Source organism: Erithacus rubecula (assembly GCF_903797595.1).
Source record: "Erithacus rubecula genome assembly, chromosome: 29".
Lineage (NCBI taxonomy): Eukaryota > Metazoa > Chordata > Aves > Passeriformes > Muscicapidae > Erithacus > Erithacus rubecula.
Genome location: NC_136681.1, coordinates 2,595,186 through 2,618,010, shown reverse-complemented (window position 1 = coordinate 2,618,010; position 22,825 = coordinate 2,595,186).

Here is a 22,825-nt window from a genome sequence, read left to right as displayed (position 1 = left end):
TTTTTTTTTTTTTTTTTTCTCCTTCTTTTTTGGTACGATTATTTTTTTTATGACCCAAGCTTGGAAAAGTAGAGTGAAGGCAGAGGAGCAGCCCTGGGATGAAACAGTTTGATGGGAGCAATTGTGGTTTAGGAGAAGAAAGGGCTGAGATTTATCAATTTCTATATTAATTTATAATTAATTAATATATATTTATATATATTTTAATAGACATTAATTTATTTATTTTAAAGGCACATTGTGCTGTAGGAATTTGGAACAATTTCAGGGCTATAACCTTAATATTTTTCAGACATTAAAACCCCAATTTTTTTACTATTATTTTATATTCTTCTGTCTCACTATTCTCTCTCAGCCTCTTTCTAGCATTTTTATCCCCTCAATTGAAATAATTCAGATTTTATCTTACTTTTGGCATTTCTCTTAGTGCTTGCCAATCTGAGCTAGAAAACAACGTGCTGGAAAATTTTCCCCATCCCAAATATTCTTTTTTTAAAATAATTCATTAAAATCAGGGTGTGGCTTATGGTCTAAATACCCTCCTCTTTATTTCTGAGTGGTATTTTATTTTGTGAGTAATTAGTTTTATTTTTAAGGAATTAAATTTTATTACTCCCTTAACTTTCCCATGTTTTACCAGTTTGCTTTTCCCCAGCTGGTGCAAAGTGATGACAATTTACCTGGTGAATTTTAATGGAAGGAGATTCTAAATTAATGTGTTCCTGTAAAGATGTGGGTTATAAAACACAAAAAAACCCCTGGTGGCTCCTGATTTTCCTGTGCTGTGGGGTCCAACCAGACTGAAGGTATCTTAGAGAGTGTCCTTGGTTACAATGTAAAGATGTGACCAAAAGTCTGGATTCTATCACCAGCTGTTAAAACCATGTGGGGCAGTGATTCTTATCTCTGTGGGAGATATCTCCTGCTAATGGGCCATCTTTAAACCAGCTGGGACAATCATCTTTATCTTCCCACAGCCCATCCTCCCTCCAGGAGGTCTCTCCTGTTCATGGCCAGTGAGTCCCAGTGCATGACTGATAAAATTCCATCATCCCACTGGGAGATGCTCCACCCAGGGGGAGGAGCCAAACATTTCCTACCCAGATAAAAACTGAGATTTGGAACAGCAGAGCAGCCTTTCCCACTGGATCCCAGAGGACAAGAGCTACCAGACCTTTCTACAGGATCACAGTTTCAACAAAACCACTTCATCTGAACTGCTACTACCCTACCTGGTGGGGAGTCAGGTTCTATTCTGACTCTGTCAGTGGTTTGTTTTTTTTTTTTTTTCTTTTGTACTATTGCATGCATTTTCTTTTTTTTTTTTCTTTTTTTTTTCCCTATTAAATTGTATTTCTGATGGAGTCTCTCACTAGTTTTTCTATAAACCATCACAGAGGCCCCTCTGGGCTGATCTAACTTAAGCCATCAAGCCAGGTCTGCTGTGGCTGCCCAAGGTGAGCTGGTCCTGCTCCTCCCAGATGATCCCAGCTCCAATCTGGGTCACGGTCACAGGGAGCCAAGGGGGATAAGGATGTGCATGGAGCACCTGGGGAGGAGTCAGGGGACAGAAAGTTAATTAAAAAAAAGCTCTGCTCTTCATCTCCCTGATAATAAATGTAAAATTGACATCGAGGTCTCAGCAGTTGGTGGAAAGGGGAAATGGAAGTGTTTATTCTCCAAATGAGAGCTGGGAGCACCTGAGGGTGAAATCAGGGTCTTCCCCCTGAAAAGTATTTTCCAACAGCCTTTATAAGAGACTTCCCAAAATCCTGGACATCCCTGGATGTGTGGATGTGGCTCTGGAGGATGTGGTTCAGTGGGGAACACGGTGAATGATGAACTGAAGGGTCTTCTCAAACCTTCATTATCCTGTGATTCCATAGGAGGGAGACAGAACAAAGGTGAAAAACCCTGTGGGTTTTTTTGGGGGGTCCTGTGTGGGCAGCAGGGGGTGCTGGGAAGGTCTCAAGTGCTGGAATTCAGGAATATAAAATACAGGAGCAATTTCTCATGACTTTGGAATTGTCGTGGTTTGGTTTTGAATGGCAAAATGCTGCAGAACCTCACGTTTTTCTTTGAAAATCTCAGGAACATTTTGGGGGCTTTTATAAAAATATTCACATGGTGCTTGGAGCTGGTTTGTGCTACCAGAATTAGAGCTCAGGTTCTGGCTTCTCTCAGCTTGGGGTTGAGCTGATAATGAGGGGTCTGGGGGGGCACTTGGGGAATGTCTGAGGCACTTGGAGAGTGTCTGGGACATTTGGGATTGTGTTTGGGGACACTTGGGGAGTGTCTGGGGCACTTGAAGAGTGTCTGGGATATTTGGGGGTGTGTTTGGGGACACTTGGGCTGTGTTTGGGACACTTGGGAAGGTGTCTGGGGCATTTGGGAAGGTTGTGTGTGAAGGGGGGACATGGGAGGGTGTCTGGTGTCTCATGGATGGGGATTTTGGTGCTCAGGTGTCTGGTGCCACAGCCAGGGCCAGGTGGGGCAGGCAGGTGAATCCCAGGCACGCTGGGGGCTCCACTCCCACTGCTCTGGGGTGGAACTCCCACCTTGCTCCAGTTCCACACCTGCTGCAGCTGGGGCAGGAGGGGAAAGGCCAGAACAAGTCCTGTGCTGGGGACAGGAGCTGTGACAGCCTTTTGTCCTTGGCTTCTTCACCTTCCAGACTCAGACAAGCAGCTGCACTCAGGGTCTGTCCCTTGATATTTGTCCCCCTGTGGGTCCCCCTGCAGTCCCATGGCTGAAGCTGATTCTTTTTTTCAGGACTTCCCTTCAAGCCTGGTGCCAAAAGTGAGGTGCCATTTCCATATTAACGCCTGCAGACATCAGTGGTGGTGGCTGAGCTGATATCTCTCTTTGCTTTTGCAGCTGGATCATATCTGGTTTGTGATTCCCATGCCATACCCCTAATTATTATTATTTCACACTTCATAACATTTTGGTAACCAAAATGCTCTGGGGCTCCAAACTTATCTATTCCATTTTAGCCCAGAGGAAACTTCTCAGCCAGTTCCAAATTCTAACCCCCCAAATATGAATTTAGATTGGAAATTCTGATGGATTCTGCCCGTCCCTGATAGAATATTGTAAAAACTGACTTTGTTGCACGTTGAGAGGGGGGGTATTTTCTAACCCCCCCTTCCTTTCTTTTGTGTAAATCTGTTTTCACCACAGGAGCACATGCTGTCTCTTCTGGCTACAACACTACTTACTAATTCATCGATTCATCTTTAATGAGGCCCCCTGCCAATGTTTAAATAGCATTCGGAACAAAGAAAAAGGCAACATTTCCAAAACAGCTGCTTCTCCCCAGTCTTGACATCTCAGCCTTTCAGAATTTTTAAGTCTTTTTTTTTTTTTTTTTTTCCTGTGCCCCCCGAAAGTTGGTAATTTATAATTTAGGTGTAGCGTTATAATTAATTGTTTGCAAGATGGAGGGGATGAGATAGGAATGGAATTAGAATAAAAGAAAGGAGTAAAGTTTCCCCCAGGCTGTTGTGAGACATGAAACCAGCACTGTGGTTTCTGTGGATGGCTCAGCACTGCAGATGGAGCAGTGGGAGAATTCTCCTTGGCAGCCAAAATCATTTGTTGTGTGTGGTGAGTTGGTCCAAGGACATGAGAAAGCAAAGTTTCCTCTGTTCCTGCAGCTTCTCTTTCCCTGAAAGTGTTCAAAGAATGTGGGGATGGGGCACTGGAAGATGTGGTTTAGTGGTGAACGTGGTGGTGTTGGGTTGAAAGTTGGATTTGATGGGCTTAGAAGTGTTTCCCAACCTTAACAATTCCATGATTCCAATTGTTCAACCCTGCTCAGAGTTGAGTTGGCTCCACATTCTGCTCCTGAAGGGATTTGTGTTATCCTGGTCACTCCTGTCCTTATCCTGGTTCCTCTTTTCTCAGAGGGTGGTCAGAGGGATGGAGCAGCTCTGCAGGGAGGAAGGGTTAGGAATTGGGATTGGGGTGGGGTGGGGAATTGGCTTTGGGGTGGCCTCATTGTGACCTTCAAAGATGTGAAGGAACCAACAGGAAAGATGGAGAGAAAGTTTTTCCAAGTGCCTGGAGTGCCAGGACGAGGGGGAAGGGCTTCCCACTGCCAGAGGGCAAGGATGGATGGAATATTGGGAGGAAATTCTTCCCTGGGAGGGTGGGAGGAGTTGGGATGGAATTCCCAGAGGAGCTGTGGCTGCCCCTGTTCCCTGCAGTGTCCAAGGGCAGGTGGGAGCACCTGGGACAGTGGGAGGTGTCCCTGCCATGGCAGGGGGTTGAATGATCTGAGCTTTAAGGTCCCTTCCCAACCCAAACCTTTCCAGGATTCCATGAAAATTCTGTGTAATGATTCCAGACCAGGCTCTGCTCTCCTGAGCATGCATCCACTGAGTTTTGAAATTCTGCTAAATCCATGAACCTCTTTCTGGGATTACCTTGGAACTTCTGGGTGCTTTCTAGAACAGGAACACTCCCTATATTCAGGTGCCGCCTGTCCTCTGTTCTTCCTCTGGGTTCTCTCCAGCAGCTCCACGTCCCTCCAGCACTTCACAAGGCCATGGAAAATCATTTTTGTGTTGATGGGGGAATTGAGGGTGAACTGGAGGGTTGTACCTGCTGTGGGAGAGATCCTTGGGATTGCCCCAGAGGGTGCTGGCACTGCCCAGGCTCCCCAGGCAATGGGCATGGCACCAGGAGGGTTTGGACAGCACTGCCAGGGGTGCCCAGGGTGGGATTTTGGGGTGCCTGTGCAGGGCTGGCTGATCCCAGCTCAGGATATTCCATAGCTCTGTGATTCTCCTTCCTCTTGACCATGACAGATGTGGGGAAATCAGTGAATATTTTAATACCCACACTCCATCCAAGCTTCAGGCCAATGCTGGCAAAGGAACCCAAGGCAGAAGAGGGGAAACCCTTGAAAAAAAAAGAAAATATTTTCCACTTAATGTTGCACCCAATTTGGTTCCCATAAAGGACATTTCTGCATTAAATGACAGAAGTCCTGCAGCCTCAGCGTGCACACCCAGCAGAGTTGTCTGGGAAGAACAACAAAACAAAATGAAGGCAGTTCAGAGGCATTTCCTGGGAAAAGAACTGGTGGTTCTGTTTCCATGGAAGCGACAGCACATCCCCAGTGGCAGAGGGAGCTGACAGAGCCAGGCTGGGAGAGGGAAAGAGGGAAGGAAAGTGCCATCTCCTCCCTCCCAGCAGAGCAGGGGGGCAGAGCTGGGGGGAAATTCTTCTGGAAATGTGAAAGGACACATGGACATATGGTTACAGCTCTGGGGAGCTGGGCTGCTTCTCTGCTCTGCCAGAAACTTCCTCTGTCCCTTTGGGCAACTCACACAAGAACCTCTCGTCTTCCAGTTCCTGTGGAAATCAATAATTGATTTCATTGGGCACTAAATCAGAGCCTTGAGCATCCTGGGCAGGGTTCAGGCTGGGTCCTTTGGCTCCTGGTGGCTCAGCTTCAAGTCCAGCTTGGTTTTCCTGTGGATCTTTTGCTCTCCTTAGGAATTAAACACTCCCCATTTCTTGTGGTGTCTGATCTCAGGGTGAGGGGATTTAATATCTGCCCCTCCAGAGCTTTACAGAAAAACCACAAAAACCTGTGCTGGCAACTCCACAGGACTAAAAACACCTTTAGGGAAGCCTTTCCTTGCCTTTGGATCACACACTTGGATTTGTCACCAAAATTTCTCTCTTTTTTTTTTTTGTTTTTTTTTTGGAAGAATTATTTTGGCCAAAATTTAGTTTGTCTCCTATTTAAACTTAGTTTTTGCTCCTGGGATAATGACTGTGATGGAATCTCAGCCTCTCTTCCTCTCCAGTGTTTGACTGAGTGATTTTTGGAAAGCAGCAGGAGCTGGTGAGCTCAGGGTGTTGGGAGAATTCTCCAGCCTGTGCTGCACAGGGGAGGGAGTTACATGGAGGCACTGCTGCCCTAAAAATCCAGCACATCATTCCACAGGCTCCTGGGCCCATGGGAGGAATTTTACAGATCCCAAATAATAATATAAATACAATTTATAATATAAAAATATAATAACAGTGAGTTTGCACAAGATCTGGCCACAAAACACCAGGTCTGGCTACCAGGATTTCCACAGCCAGAATCCAACCCTGCCTGCACTGGTCACTGCATTAATTAATTAAAACTTCTGAATTTCATTCTTTCCAAGAGCTCTGACTGAACTGAAGTGCTTCATCTGCAGTTCCCAGGGCAGGAACTGGGGTGCAGCAAGCAGGACAAGGAGCTGCAGTGCCTGAGCTGTTGGGTTTTTATTTGTAATTCTTTCTGGCACTGCATTTCACTGAGGTAAGTGCTTTGTTTCTCCCTCAAGTGGCACTCAGCTCCCTGGGGTTTGCTTATGAATGCTGAAGGAGAATGTCCACTCGCTTTACTTCTGTTGTGTTTGTACTGTACAAGCTTTTGGCTGTCTTTGCCAAAGGAAAAGACAGGTTGCTGCTACTTAGAAGAAATATTTTTAATTGCATAGTATTGATTTTCTCTTTTCCTTGGTGGAGCTGTGCTCTGCTGCTCGTGGATGCAGCAGGACGTGGGGCTGGTTTGTGTGCATGGAGCAGCTCGGAAAACATAAAATTGTGTTGGGGTTTGAACCCAGCCAGTTCTTTTGGGGCAAGTTTTCCTGCCTTTGAGCCACACAGAATTTGGTTTTCCATGATGGGTTTAATGAAATTCACACAGCTGAGCATCTTCCTCTGCCTGAGCTGTGCTTTCTGCACTAATATAAACCATAACCACACACTGGTGTTATCCACACATGTTGGATTCCTCCTCCTGCCCCTCTCCTCAGCTTTGGGGTGGATCATGGCCCAGGGAGATGGTCCCAGGTTTTTATGTTGTTACCCCTCACCAAATGAACAAACTGCAGAGCCCTCAGCATCCCCAGCAACACCTTGAGGGGAAAAAGAGCAATTCTACAAATATTTGGATGTGAGCAGGTTAACCTGGAGCTGTGGAGCAGAACCATTTCCTTTATCATGGCTCTGAAGTTGGGATAATACCCAGTTCAGAGCTGGAAAAAGGCACATGAATGTTGATGCAGGGCCAGGGAGTTCTAAAATTGTTTTCACATTTATATGTAAAGCAATTACTGATGATATTTTTTTTTCTCTGCCTCATAACCTGAGAAGTGGAGCAGACATGCAGGAAGTCTTACTTTTTATTTCACTCCAGCAGACTTGTAAAGCAGGCAGCCCTGGTGTACAGAGCAACAGGAGTCAAATGAAACTGGAATTTTCTTTTTATGGCATTACTTGCAGCCCTATAATGATGCAGCTACCTTGGGATTGGGGAAGGGGGTGACTGTTGTGAGAGCCACAATCATTCCAGAGAGATTCCTGGTGACCAGAGCATCACCCAGCACCCTTCTGTGCTCATCTCTGCTGTTCAGGGCGCTGGGGAATGCGATTTAATTTTTTTTTCACCCATTATTACTTTGCAAACTGCTCGCTCAGACCCTCCTCCAAGCCCACACATTCTTTCCTCAGGTCTAATTAATTCATTTGCAGAGTGTGTGTCGCTCTCCCTGCTCACTCTGCAGAGGTGCCAAGTCTTGCAATCAGAGAGAAGGAACCTGAACAGATTTGTTTTCCAGGCTGATGGAATCAGATCCTGTGCTTGAAAAAAAAATAAATATCTTTGAGATCTCAAAAAAGAGAATTGTGTTTGGATTATCCTGAGCTGAGCCCTGTTTTTTCCCTGGAACAAAACCTGGCCCTGCTGGTGCTCAGCCTTTGCTGCAGCCCCTGGTTGGAGCAGGGAAAATCCTCATTTTCCACCCTGGACTGGGATGTTGGGAAGGATGAACCAGGAAAACCTTACAAATATGATTGCTTAGATTCTGAGAGTGTAGAAACCATAAGCAAGGTTGAAATGAAAGCCTCGTTTGAGATACCAAACCTCAGTTACTGAATAACTAGAATACAATGGGATGGCCAGTAATTCCCTCTTGATGGAACAATATCTCCTGCTGGAGAGCAGCTCCAAAGGTCAGAGAAGACCCTGCTAGGGCCCAAAGGGTTGTTTTTAGAGTTTAAAATATAACACACTATGGTAATGTAATGATTCTGATGGGCTGTATGTAAATACTATAGAATTTGTATCTTGTATTGACTTTTTGTGCTTATTCCACCCTTGTAATGATGTCTGCATATGCAATAAATACACAGTTAAATACACAATTTAGAGTCTTTTTCTGGGGGCTGTACAGTAGCACTAGAAAGAGACTCCACATCATCAGGGTTATGTTTTTCAGAGATCTCCCTGACTAAGCAATTTTGAAAGCTCAAAGCTTCCAAAACAGAAAAAAAATACCCACCAAAAGAGCCACCAACAAATAATAATAGAAAAAAAAAAAAAAAGAATATAAAAAGGAGAGCAGTTACTAACAATTATTTATTGTGGAAAAATATTTACACAGATAAAAATATTGCACTTGGTATCTTAGGACCAGGAATAAACTCGTCTCTTGTCCTGTAGCTTTCATCTATTATTCATTCTTGCTGTTTGGCTCTTTTCATGTCGAGATCTCAAAGCATTTTGGAAATGAAGATGTAAATTGTTCTCCTTGTTTTGTAGGGAGGGAAATGACTGCAGCACCACTGGAGATCTGGAATGAAGGAGCTTCCAGCATCCCAGACCAGTGGATTCTGGAGATTGCCATTTCTTTCAAGGGTAGGAAACGTGATGGGATGAATTAGCACAGAGGAAAAATCAAGGTGGAGAGGTTGGGAAGCACAGAACCAGAGGCTGAGGGGATTCAGGAGAGGTGGGAAAAGCAGAAGTTGGGCTGGAGACCTGGTCTGGGTGTTTGGGGTGGGCTGGAGTGGCAGGGGCTGACAGGGATGTGAGCTCTGCCTCTCAGCTGGTGTCCAGGGGGCTGGAAAGAACTTCCAGTGGTGCCCATGGCTTTTCCAGCAGCTTTAGGGAATCCCAGGACCAGCTGAGCTGGAAGGGACCCACAGGGTCATTGAGTCCATTGATCTGCAGCCCTGCAGAAGCTCCTAAACTTGATTTTGATCCTTCATAATTAATAAAAATCTCCCTGGCTTTGCAAATGGGAGAATTCACAGCTCAGTGCCTCACGAGTCTGTTAAAAAATGACCCCTTGTCCTTGTTCTTGATGCTGACTCTGTGTGCAAATGATGCTGATGGCTCTGCCTCTGAATATCCATAATGTGCCCGTCCAGGTGACGACACATCCGAAATTTCTGAGACTGGAAATGTCACTGTGGGCCTGGAAGGATGTTTGATTTCATTCCAGGCATTGAGTAACAAATTGCCTTTAATGGCAGCATCACCAGAAATTGGCCTCCCTCACTTTTTCATGTCACTTCCAAGTGTCTTGTTGATATTTTTATGGATTTTTATCATCCAGCTTGTTATGCAGCAGCCAGAGCCATGCCAGCTTCTCAGGGACCAGCAGGCAGGGGGGGCTGAGCTGGAATAAAAACTCCTGTACTCGTGGTTTTAATATCTTTTACTTCAAAGCAAGGAGCTGATGTGATCTTTCATCATCTCAGCTGTTGTTTACCAGCCTCCTACAGATGCTGTTTGAACTAACAAACCCCACATTTCCTGGCTGGAGTGAGGAATTCCCTGGGAGGCTGAGTCGTCCTGATTGAGTGATGCCACCGAGGCAAAAGGGGATAAACCTTCAGGATCACCTTTCAGGCAAAGAATAACTGCCCAAATGACTCTGCCTCAGCTCCTCAGCCCTGCTCCTGATTTTCTGCTGCCAGGGAAAGCCCCCAGCAGCCCAGGGCTGGGTTTGGGGTCAGTTCTCTCCGTGTCTCAGGGACAGAGGGACGTGCCCGTGGTGCAGGGGCTCCTCTTTGCTCACAGCTCTGAGCAGGGGTCATTTAGCAGCAGGCTCTGAAATCAGCTGAAATCCAGGAATTGCAGGTGAGCAGAGAGCTGTGAGGTCACCTGTGCTGAGAGGACCAGAGGATCACTTTAATCTGTGATTAAAGTGTGTGAGAGGCTGTGAGGGAGAAAAGCAGCCAGTTGCACACAGGTTCCTTTTTCCTCCCCCTACTCCTCCTTTTCTCCCCCCTTTTTCCAAGCTCATCAGCAGTGTGCTCCTGCTGCTTTTATCCCTTTTCCTGGAAGTTTGGTCCTGCTGCAGAAGCTGATGAAGCTTTCAAACACACTGAAATAAATATAATAAAAAATGGGCTGAAGTTTTGTGTGCCAGACTGGTCTTCAAATAGATTTTCCTTTCAGGATACAGGATAGCAGCCAACCAGGATTTTTTTCCCCCATTATTTATATCATAAATCATGGAATTATTTGGGTTGGAAGAGAACTTAAAGATCTCATTCCAAGCAGGGACACCTTCCATTATCCCACGTTGCTCCAAGTCCCCCAACCTGGCCCTGGACACTCACAGGGGTGGAGCACATTCCAGTCACTTTGTGTATTTGTATTTTTATATAAATATTGCTCAGCTTCAGAGCCATCATGACTTTAAACCTGCTCACCTCTCCCATCCATCCCCAGCAGCTGATGGTCTGAGCAGAGAAGGGCTGGGAATAAAAAAAGATTTGGGAAGTGATTTGCTGGAGGTGATTCAGTGGGAAACAGAAGGTGATTTTATGGACCACTCTTAGTTCTGTTGTTCTCTGATTGTTTTATTGGTGAAGAAATGCTCTTTAAAGTTGAGATTTGTGACAGGGTTGAGCAGTGGAAGCTGCAGGGAAAATTGGCTGCTCCTGGAGAGGATGTCTGGGTTAGAATGATTTTCTCAGCTCCAAAGAGCAGAATGGACAGTGACCACAATTTCAGAATATAAACATTGATACAGAAATTTATAAATTTGTGGATATATCTGAATATCTGATATATCTTCAGGTGGTGTGAATGCCATGAAGCTGCCAGTCAGGAGCTGTGTTCCTACCTATGGAATTTGTGGAATTTCTATGGAAATGGTGCTGCAGCTTTCCTTCCTCCTCATCCCAGAATTCATGTGGAAATTTGTAGCCTCAGAAACCACCTCTGCCCAGCCAGCTGAAAATGCTCCTTTTTGGGTGCTGGCAGCCTCCAATCAATACCTCCTGTTGCTAGACTCTTGTCTCCAGTGCAATTTTGGTGAACAAAAGTGTTATTGACCTGAAAGAGAAACTAAACTGCTTTTCAAAGCCACCAGTGCACCCAAGCAAAATAAACAATCTGTAGGGCAACTTCCATGTTATTTCTCTGTAGACTTTCTGGGTTTTTTCCCTGCCAAACAGGCACCTCTCAGAGCAAAAGGCAAAACCACCCTGTTGGAGTCTCCTCTGCTCTTAATATTTCCTAATAAACCAGCATTTTAAAATGAAAAGGGGTTTTTCTAAGAAGCAAGTGTGGGAAAATGATGGAGAACCTCATTTCATACAGATCCAAGAATAATTTTTCCACTGTTCAGGATGCTTGGCTATTTAGTCTGCATCAGAGGCATGGGACTTTATCAATCAAAGAGCCACTTTGTCATTAACTGGAATCTGGGAGTTGCTCTGAGATTCAGCTCCATGTAGAAATTGGGAAATAAGGCTCTGCTGCTCAGGCACACTGAGGCTCCTTTGTGCACCTCCAGTGCCAAAAAACGGCCCCCAAGACTTCATTTTGCATCAGATCTTTCATAAAATCTATTCACCCAAAGTGCTTTAGGGTTAAAATTAATTCAGTTAATGAGTTAAATAACTGCCAAGGGAGAGAGAAATTAAGAGTCATGGGCAAAGGGGAAAAGAGATGCTTCCAGCTGAGTTTAGAAGAGAGTGTGAATGAGTTGAAGGGGAAAAGAGATGCAAAGGAGATGCACTGATGGGCAAGAGCTGCAGAGGAGAAAGCTCTTATGCCCTGGGGGTCAAATTATATGAAGGGAGGAGGAAGGGGCCTCATTCTGCAGGAGAATTGCACCATTGGCAGCTGATTTAACACCCAGCACAGAAACAGCAAGAGGAGATGGAGGTTTGTACTCAGTGTAGCTCTAAATTCTGCCCAGGCTGCACAAACACTCATCTTTTATTGTTTATAATTCCATGGAATTGTCAGAGTAGGTTCCTATTGCATCAGGAAGGGAAAAACCAACTCTGACTTTGACTCCCAGAATAATTTTAGAGAATCATGGAAAAAAAGGAGGTTGGAAAAACCCTCCAAGGTCATGGATCTGTGCCCAATCCCCACCTTGTCCCCAGTGCCCCCTCCAGGAATTCCTTGGACACCTCCAAGGATGGGAACTCCAAATCCCCCTGGGCAGCTCATTCTAATGTTTAACAACCTATTTTGTAAAGAAATTCTTCCAGAATTGTGGCCAGGCAGAGCTGTAGTTGGTAGATAACCCCCACATCTCCATTCTCCCAATCCTGCAGCCCTTCCATCAGTGCTGGACTCCTCTGGATCCGAGTCTGTCACTGCTCTAGGTGACAAAGACCATTTGAACAGATGTTTTCCAAGTGAGCCATTCTTTCCCAGTTTTTATAGAATCTCTCACTTCACATGAGGTGGGGCTTAAGTGGGTTTGAACCTGAAAGAAACTGTGCTAACCAAGCTTTAACCAGCCCCCAGCAGGCTCAGACTGATGACGTTGCCCACACTTTAAGAAGCCTCTGAGGCTCACAAACACAAGTTTTACATTTAATAGTTTGGATATGACCAGCTCTGATTCATTTCTCTCCTTATTTTTTCCCCCTCACCTCTCCATGATGGTGCATTTATGGTACAGGAAGGTGCCTTGGAAGCTTGAGGATAGTAAATGCAGGCCTGGATTTGCTCAGCAGAACTTGTTCAGGGCTTTACAAGAAATTTTCAGACAAACTCATCCGACAAAAGTTGGTTTGAAACAAAATGGGAAAAAAAAAAAAATCCAAACCAAATCCACAAACCCCCAAGTGCCTTATTTGAGGAATGTAAATAAAACACATCCTGAATATTGTCTTAACTTTGGCTTATGTAAGAAAGAATTTACTCTTGCCAGTGTTGCATTTTAAGGCTCTAAGAGTGGCAAAACGGATAATGCAACATGCCTAGTGTTCACTTTGTGAACTTGAGATAATTTGCTCTTGCCTGATGTTCACTTTGTGGAGTTTGCTGCTGTGTCCCAGTGTTGTTAGGATGCTGCTGGGAGCCAGGAAAGCAGCTCTTTCTCAGGCTGCTCAAGGACAAAAAATTGTAACAATGATGAAACACCTGCTGGAGATGAACTGTTTTGCACAAAGCATGATTTCAAAGAGGTGTTGCCTTCTTGGCCCAATGAGTCTTTTCTATTCTGTTTTGCACGATCTACCCTATATAAGAGTGGTGTTTCTTTAAATAAAGTTCTCTTTTGCTTCTCCATTACACAAAGAACTGTGTTACATTATCCTTTTCACTGCCAAAATGCAACACCCCAGGTTTTTGGGAGCTGCTGTAATCAAGGCAGGCAAAGGGATGCTGAGGGAGGGAGCTGAGAGGTTTTTGGGTTGTATCCACATAGCACAGGGGCTGAACAGTCCCTCCCTCCACATAGGTAAAACACCAGGAGCATCCTCAGGACAGGATTTCTTCCCAAGGCCCTCTCAGCAAGCAGAGGGAAGGATTGCCAGGATGTGGAGAGGGTCCTGTAACACAGCTCTGGGGAAGACACACACCCACGAGGCTTTTCCTGCAGGCTCCAGAGCCTGAAAGTCTGATTTCCATAAATCCTTCTGTGAAGCCAGAGGCAAGATTTGGATTTTGGATGTTAAGTTTGTGCCAGTTTGCCAGGACTAAAGCAAGACCTGGCTGTTCATTCTGAAGGAAAAGAGCAATTAATGGGATTTCTCCAGATTATTCTTACTCAGTGCCCATGGACTCTTCCCTCCCATCTGGTCTTGTTTCCTCTCCACTCCAGTGAGGTCTCTGTGGCTCAGGGATGAGCACATCAAACCCTTTAAAGCAGGGGCTGCCTCCAGTCTGTTGTTTTTGGATCCTTGTGCATCCTTGTGTTTGATTTGGACATACCTTGAATCACAGAGTGCAGGTCTGAGGGAGTTTCTCTGCAAGCCTCATTTCCTCTCCTCTGTGAACCACCACAGATAATTCCTGCCTTGTGGGCATGTAAATTTTAATAGTTTAGTCCCCCAGTTCAGCAAAGCACTTGAGTACATTCTGCTGGAGTAAATGGGATTTTAATTCTGTGATTACATTTTTTTGGTGAACCAAGGCCACAATAAAATACTGGGAGATCAATGGAATTAGAGCTGTTGGAGGACTGAAATGTCATTATCAGTATTTTGCAGTAAAAAAAAACAAACCAAAAAACATGGTGATATTTATTCTCCAACCAGGAATAAATGGGATTTGGTAATCTTAAATATATAATTTAGAAATGGCAACTAGCCTGAGATGCTTGGTTTTTTGGAAGGGGAAAGAAAAAGGTGGAAGGAAAGGAAAAGGGGAAAGGAAAAGGGGAAAGGAAAAGGGGAAAGGAAAGGGGGAAAGGAAAAGGGGGAAAGGAAAAGGGGAAAGGAAAAGGGGGAAAGGAAAAGGGGGAAAGGAAAAGGGGGAAAGGAAAAGGGGGAAAGGAAAAGGGGAAAGGAAAAGGGGAAAGGAAAAGGGGAAAGGAAAAGGGGAAAGGAAAAGGGGGAAAGGAAAAAGGGGAAAGGAAAAGGGGAAGAAAGGGAAAGGAAAGGGGAAAGGAAAAGGGGGAAGGAAAAGGGGGAAAGGAAAAGGGGAAGAGGAAAAGGGGAAAAGAAAAGGGGAAAAGACAAGGGGAAAAGACAAGGGGAAAAGAGAAGGGGAAAGGAAAAGGGGAAAGGAAAAGGGGAAAGGAAAAGGGGAAAGGAAAAGGGGAAAGGAAAAGGGGAAAGGAAAAGGGGAAAGGAAAGGAAAGGAAAGGAAAGGAAAGGAAAGGAAAGGAAAGGAAAGGAAAGGAAAGGAAAGGAAAGGAAAGGAAAGGAAAGGAAAGGAAAGGAAAGGAAAGGAAAAGGCCAGTGGCTCAGCAGCTTGTTCTTATCAGCTCTCAGGGCTGATTGCTGCTTATCACACCCAGCCCGGAGCTCCCTGCCCAGACAATCCCCTAATTGTCTGTCCCCCGTTAAGTAGCAGCTCTGGTGACATTCCAGACCTTGACCCCTGCCCTGTCCAGCGCCAAAAAAGTGCCATTAGGAATCATGTAACACCGGGAATTAGGGGTTGCTGGGAGAGGCCAGGGGTCAATCTGCTGTGGAGCTGGAGCAGCAATGCTGGGTCCTGCTGCCTCCCCCTCCCCTGGGAAATGGGGCTGGAACATTCAGGGAAGGAGGAATGGACAAGCCAGGGATTGCTGAGGAATTCCATCCATTCCACAAAGAGTTTGGGCAATCCTTGGTCAAGAAAAGTGATTTGAATATTTCATAAAATATTTCAATATTTTATATTTAGATTTTCTTGGGCACTTGGGTTTGGAGAGTGATGGTGCAAAGGTCCTGGCAGCCACAGCAGCAGGTTCTATGTGTGTTAGAGCACCATAAATGCCAGCTGAGATTTGGGGATTTGGGAGATGGGAATCAGAGCACCAGAGCACTGCTGAGACTCTCCAAGAACCTGCTGAAGGAAAAAGCTACATAAGTTTGTGGTTGCACCAGGAAATATTAGCCTTCCTGAACATTTTCTGTATTCAAATCCCTCTTCTCCAAAGAGGATAAATTACCTTGTGCATAATTTATCCAAATGAAGATCCTCCTGGCTGTGGCTGTCAAATTCCCACCTTCTGCATGTCCCAGCCCACTAATCTGCCACTGAAAATGTGGGTTTTTGGCACAATGGAAGATGAGGTGCTGAACTTATGAACTGAGGGTCCAGTTCAGGGAATTAATTGAGAATATTGATAGATTCAATAGACCTCCCATCAGGCATGTCCCAAAATACAGTCTCCATTTATTCTGCAAATCTCTTCTTTAATAACAGCTGCTCTTATCACTGGAGTTTGATTTCTATGCAGTATTCAAGCTGAGCCTTTTAAATAATGAGAAATAAGCTTGTCTGAGCTTGTAAATGTGCAAAAAATTCTCAGTGAACCCTCCAAGTGGTGCAAAGCAAGGTAACCATTAAAATCAGTGGAGCTCTGCCAGTTTACATCCTTTAAAAAACTGACTCTCTATTCCCAGGCATGTTAGAGGTGTTACTGTGTAAATGACTGCAAAAAAAATTATTGCTGAAAGGTTTTTTTATGCTCCAAAGGCAGATCAGGTATCTGGTCCAGGGAGGGCACATCCATTGCTGCAGGAAGAAATAAAGGAGAGAAAATTGGGAAGTGCTTTTAGAAGCTCTATAATGACAGGTCACATTCCCAAGGACTATAAAGTGGCAAATCTAACACCAATTATTCAAGAGGGGCAAAAAAAGATGCAGCGAGCAATTACAGCTTAACACCAGTTGTGGGAAAAATATTAGAAAGCATTTGAGGGCATTTGGGGAGTGAACAGCTTGAGAAGTGTAATTTGATTAGAGATGGCCAATATGGGGGTTTGAGGTGGGTTTTAACTGGCTGAGGATCCTTCCCAGGTATTGCTGCCAGGGGAGGGCTGGATGGGGGTGGGATGATGTGAACTTGCATTTTTGAAGTGCCAGCCTGGGATGCAGCAGCAGAGTTTCACAGGGCTGGGCTGCAGAACCCACTGGAAGGTGTTTGAATGAGGGGGGTGATTGATGCTCTTTGTCAGGAGAGGCAGGTTTGGTTTGAAGAAGTGAAATGAAGGGCTTGGTTTTTGTGTTTGACTTCCTGAAAGTCATACAAGGCCCTCACACAGGGGAAAAGTGGGAATTGGGCAAGCTGGACCCCCATGCCAAGCTCTGGCACTGGGGGAAGGGTCTCTACGTGAATTTTCTGGGTGTCTCAGTGAAATCCAGGAGCTCTCTCCTGAGCAGGGCAGTGTAACTGTGCCAATGGGTCTTTGTCCACACACACAAATCCTCTTTTTGTGTGAATCACTTGGGAAATGTCCTTTCTGTTGCTTTTTTTAATTGCAGGCTGCAGCTCTGGGAATGTCTCTCAGGGATCTGGACAGGTCTTTTTTCTCTTCTATTTATTCCCCCTGAAACCTTGTCTGGAACTGGCAGGAGCTGTTTGGGACATTGTCCTGCCCCTGAGGGACAACAGGGAGCACAGGGTGTCCCTGGCCCTTAAAGCTCCTTGGTGCTTCTGGATAAAAAAAAAACCAAACTAATATTAATAATGTTAATATTAATAATAACCAAAACAGGTTTAAACAAAGAAAAAGAGAGATTTCTCCTCCTGAGCTACCAAAAAGCAGCTTAAGATCCATAATTCACATAGAACAAGTCTCTTGGTGGGGCCAGCAAATGACCTCAGTACCTGACTGTGTTGGACTGTGGATTAAAAAGCTAATTTTTGGTTATGCAGAAATACCCATTTTAGCAGGGAATAACTGGAATATTGCAAGCAGCATCCACAGATTCCCTCTTCTCTCTCAAAATACTTTTTCAGCTCAGTTTGGAGCTCTTTGGGTCCAGCTCTTCTGGGTTTTGTGATCATAAACACCTTCCAGTCACAGCTCAGCACAGCATTCCCTGGGTGCTGCTCCAGGACAAACAAAAACTGCAAGGAAATGGTTGGGAAATGGTGAGTGACCGTGTGCTTCTGTTATTGTAAACCCAGAAATGTTTACTCATTATATTGAAATCGGTTTGGATCATTGTGGATGAAAGTGAAACAAGATATAAGCCTGCAATGACATGCATAAATACATAATTAAGTGTATTTCCTTTCCATATGGAGAGGATTAACTCCCTTGCCTCAGCAGGGAGTTGCTTTATTTGGTGTCTGCTTTGGTGTCCCTTTCTCTCTGACAGCTTTCAGGGGACGCTGAAAGGGAATTTCACTCGCTGCCTAATGAATCTTGGAATAAGGACTTGGAAGGGGGAAGAATAAGTGATTACCTCAGAAAACACAAGTTTGCTGACCTGCAGGACCGCCCTGATTTCTCTTTTTGACCTTAAGTGGGCCCTATGGGATGGCAGTGCCCACCTTTCCAGCAGTTATTGCTTAGTCATAAATCCACGTGGAGAGGAGAGGGATGTGCCTGGTAAATGCTGAGGCGTCAGCAAAAGCTCCCGAGCTCAGGTTTCATAACTTGAGAAATATTTTATCACCCCTGTGAGCCAAACCTCTGAAAAATCAATAGAACTTGAGAGTTGCCTGTATTGATCTGAAGGGCTGAGCTGTACTGAAATATTCATGGCCCTGTGTGTTTGTCTATGTGTGGTTTGGGGACCGAGGCGTGGGCAGATTTCAGAGGGAAATATTCTCATTTTTCACTTTTACTGGATTAAGGTGCCTTGCAAAGCACACCCTGAAGAGGTACTGAGTTTGTCTCACAACCAGCCTCCTGCCAGCCAGAGAGAAATGCATTCTCATTATTATTATTATTATTTTTCTTAAATGACAAACTGCTGGGAGGAAGGAGTCAAGGAGATCTGATAAAATTAGCACCAGCTCCTCCTGGGGATCCCGGGGCTTGCTTTGTTTGCAAAGCCAATTTGGACACTGTGTCTTTGATCTTCACTTTCAGTATTTGAGCAGGCATGTTTAGTATCACTCATTTCACTGGAGATTTGGGATTCAAGTTTCCTCAACAAGCTCCAAAGCAGTACATTAGAAGGGGAATTGTCTGCCAGGCGTCTCAGAATCTCAATACCCTTGATACTAATTTGATGTGATGCATTTCACCAGATGTGTCTACCTGAGCACTGCTTTATGCCCAGGGGGGTTGTGCTACTGTAGAGTATTAAAGTTGCCTCTTCCCCCCCTCCCCTCTTTTCTTTCCTCCCTTTTTCTTCCAAAAGCAGCTGAATGAAAAGCTTCCATAATTTTAATATTTTAATCTGCATAGAGGTGGATATTTGGAAGTGTTTGTGTGTGTGTGTGACAGGATTTATGAAAAAAAAACCCACTGATACTAAAGCTGCAAAAATATTTTAAGGAGCTCCAATAAAGCTTCAAATTATTTTAAGAAACTGGTGCTTAAATATAAGCTAGCTGATTAATTTATCCCCTCAAACTCCAAAACCTGCCCTTTTTACTTTTTTCTATAATTATGGATGTAAAGGGAAAGGCTGAGAAAGGAGAAATGGAGAAAAAAAAAAGGGTGAAAATTACACTTTAAGAAAAAATACTGGCTAAATAGGCAGCTGAAAATACTGTTATGGGACTGAGCATCTCCATAACCTTTATGATAAAAAGTGTGGGGCTCAAGCTGTGGAGGGTTTGGAGCCCAGCTCTTAAATGGAAGGAAAAAATAAGAGCAATTAAAACTGGTCTCTTCCTTAACTCTCCACCCTGTGCAAATTCACCCATGGTTAAAAATAGTGCTGTGAAATAAAAACAAGCACCCTAGAGAGGAATTGTTGCAATCAGTGCCTCCAGCTAAGCAGCAAACCAGGATTTGGGCACCTGAGATTTGCTGCTGTTGCTAAAGAGACCAGGAACAGATCGTTCCCTGCACCCAGGGAAGTGTTTTTTCCCCAGGGAATGGGCTCTGAAGGCACCTGTTGCTTTGGGAGCTGGATCCCCACAGTTGCATCCTTTAAAATTTGAATTATAGCTGAGGTGTGGAGCCTCCCAAAAGAGGGAACCTCCAAATTCTGTGCAACTGCTGCTGGAGCCACACTGAGTGTGACCAGAGCTGTGACCAGGGTTTCATTTACTCACATTGGAAGAGCATTTTTTTCTTGCGTGGACCCCATTTTTATCCATGTGATGTCACAAACCAAAAAAAAAAAAAAAAAAAAAAAAAAAAATCAGGAAAAGCAGGAGGGGGAAAAAAGCATCCTCGGCATTCTTTATTTATTTCCATTCCTCAATGGCAAAGTAAACGGAATGTTTAAGAGACTGACATCAAAGATGTGATTTCTCTGAAGCTAAAAAGCCCATTAATCACAATTTTAAAGTGTTCTTTAATTACCCTGTAATAAAACAACACACGCAGAGCGGGAGGAAAAATTGTGTATTTTAGAGTTCCTCATGCTTGTTTGTGTTTGAAATCTCCCCGGAAATCCTCGTTGATCCCTCTTGCTCCTGTTGCTTAATTCCACCCTGCCACAGCCCCTGTGCTGTGCCAGCTGGGCCCTGTGCTGTCTGGGAAACAGGAAAAGTGGACAGGGAGAAGAGGAAAAATTGGGAATTCCATCCTCTGAGGGAAGTACAGAGCTCATCCTGGATTGAAGGCACCGGAAAAATGGGGAGAGACAACAGGGAAAATTGGGAATTCTATCCACTGAGGGAAGTACAGAGCTCATCCTGGATTGAAGGCTCAGCAAATGTGGTGTTGAGGGAACAGGACAATTCCCATCCTGGAAATTTGAGGTGATGCTTCAGGACTCCAAGTCTGTGTCATGTCTGGGAGAGCTGGACCTGGAATTGCTCCCCAAAGAGCAAAATGTGAGTCCAGGAGCAGTGGGTGAGGCTGAGGGGGACAGAGCAGAGGCTGGAGCTGGGTAGGACCAGCCCAGGGTGGAACTTCCAGGGTGTCTTAAAAATGGGCTCTGGGTGGAAGCATTGAGAGGAGAAAGAGGGTTGGGTAACACCTGGAGGGATGTAAACTCTCCAAAGGAGCTTTGGGGAAAAGGAGAAAACCTTATTGAAAACCTCTTTGTGAAACTTGAATTCCTAAAGGAAGCAGAGTGAAAACTCAGAGCATGCTGGGCACCCCACTCCTGTCCCTTTGAGTTTGGGGTTGTGGAAGTAGGGAAAACCTTGGGAATACACAGTAAATTCAGCAGTCAGCAAAATCACAGACCTCACCTCACCAAAACTGCAAATCCTGCAATCCAACCAACATTTCCAGGTCCTAGAAACCCTCTGCAAATTTTTTAAAACCTGAGATTATCCATAAAACTGGGAGCTCCAGCTGTGAGCCCTGTCCCTATGGGCAGTGTTGGTGAATCCTCCTCCTACTGGGGGAGGAATAACTGGGAGCTGGAGTGGGAATGGCACCATCCCCTCTGCACACCCAGCTGGTCCAGCCTGGTGTGTTTTGGGCTGGAATTCACTGCTCTTGCCAAACTCAGCCAAGTGGGCATGTTCTGAGTTGATCTGTTTTCAAACCCAGACAGTTGTTAATGAAACAGTTGCTGTTTTGTTGACAGAACATTAATTACTCGATCTTAGGACTTGGTAATTGCACGGGGCCCCTCTGTATACATCACTAATTACATTAGCAATTATATGGCATTTTAAAGACAAAGAAATGACTGCAGCAGTTGCAGTGTCAGAGGGACCCTGCTGATAAATTCCAATCAAGCCCCTGCAATGGCAGGGAGGTGTTGGGAAAAGTCCTTCTCCATCCCAACCCCACACAAATCCCACTCTGGGGTGGCGTGGGGCTGCTGCCACTTAAGAATTTCTCATCCAGGTTAGTTACATTCTTAAAATTGATCCAAAGCATTCTCAAAAGGCTGCTTGCTGTTGGAATTTATTTTTCTATTCATCTTACAAATAACTGATTCATATCTTAAAAATCACAACTTCTGTTAGGAAAAACCACCATTGTAAAATTCTGAAAAGCTGCTCTGTATTTCTAAGGACCTTCCTTTGCCAATGAATGGGCCAGAAGGTGTCTTCAGAAGGCACAAAATTCCTCCAGAAGATGGTGGTTTGCACCTACATCTCCCTGTGTGGAAAAGGAAGTGCCAAGGGCCAGATTTGTGGTTTTTTATGTTTTAATTTTGCCCAGACCCAACACAGGACAACAGATCCCATTTCCCATCCCCACCCTCCCCTCTGTGCTTCCCCCAGAGTTCTTCTATTGCTCCATGGGACATTTTTGGTGCCTTTTCCCACAGGATGGAGCAGTGTTGGGTTTCCCCTTCCCTTATCTCCCCTGGTGTCTGTTCTCCTGCTCTGCCACCCTCAGCTGCAGGTTAAGCCAGACCTGCACACAGAGTTAATGAGACATTCCTGCCTAAATAACGTGGTGCCATTAAAGCCTCAGATCTCTGCACCTCAGCAGCTGGGTGTTGTCACAGAGATAAATATTTTAACTGGGATGGCAATTGTGCCTGTCCTACACAAGTGGCTGAAGGAGTGGCTTTTGTTTCACCATTATTGAAGTGGAATTCTGATTTTTTTTTTCCATCTAGAAAATACCTGGAAATAAAAAAAAAATCATAAGTTGGGAGAGGATGTGCTGATCTGAAGTCATTTCTGAGCCAAGGCAGGGCACCATGGCCATGGCCAGATGTGACATTTCCCTCCCTGGGGAAGGACAACCTGCACCATCACTGAACTCCCTGGAATTCCCATTATCACTGCTCTTAGCAGGAATATTCCTTTGCTCCTCCTGACACTCTACAAATTCACAGCCACCCTGACACTCTGGGAAAGGGACAATTTCTAGACCTGATGTGACCAAAGTCATTCAACTCCTCGCAGAGTGTGGCAGAACTTGGAGGAAATTTTGAACATCTCATCCTCCTGTAAAACCTGGTGAGCCAAGGATTTTATATGGGGAGAGATTTCAAGCCTTTATTGGTCTTAACATTGACCAAAAAACTTATTTTCACAATGTTTTTCAAGAATGGAGTGAGATTGATAACAAAACACATTAATGACAACGATCCTAGAGATGTTTTGCTCGTTTTTAAAGACATTTCTGTGCAGATAATCCTTGATAATCTCAGCTACTTGGGCTTGGAGGGAGTTGTTCATGTGTTTATTTAAGAACTGTTGGATACTGCTGGGAACCTGGGAAAAAGCAGATTTGAAGCCTTGAGTTTCTCAGGCTTCACAAGGATAATTATAACAAAGATTATGCACCTGCAGAGCCATGTGAGTGTCTCATGATATTTTGCACAAAGCATGATTTCAAA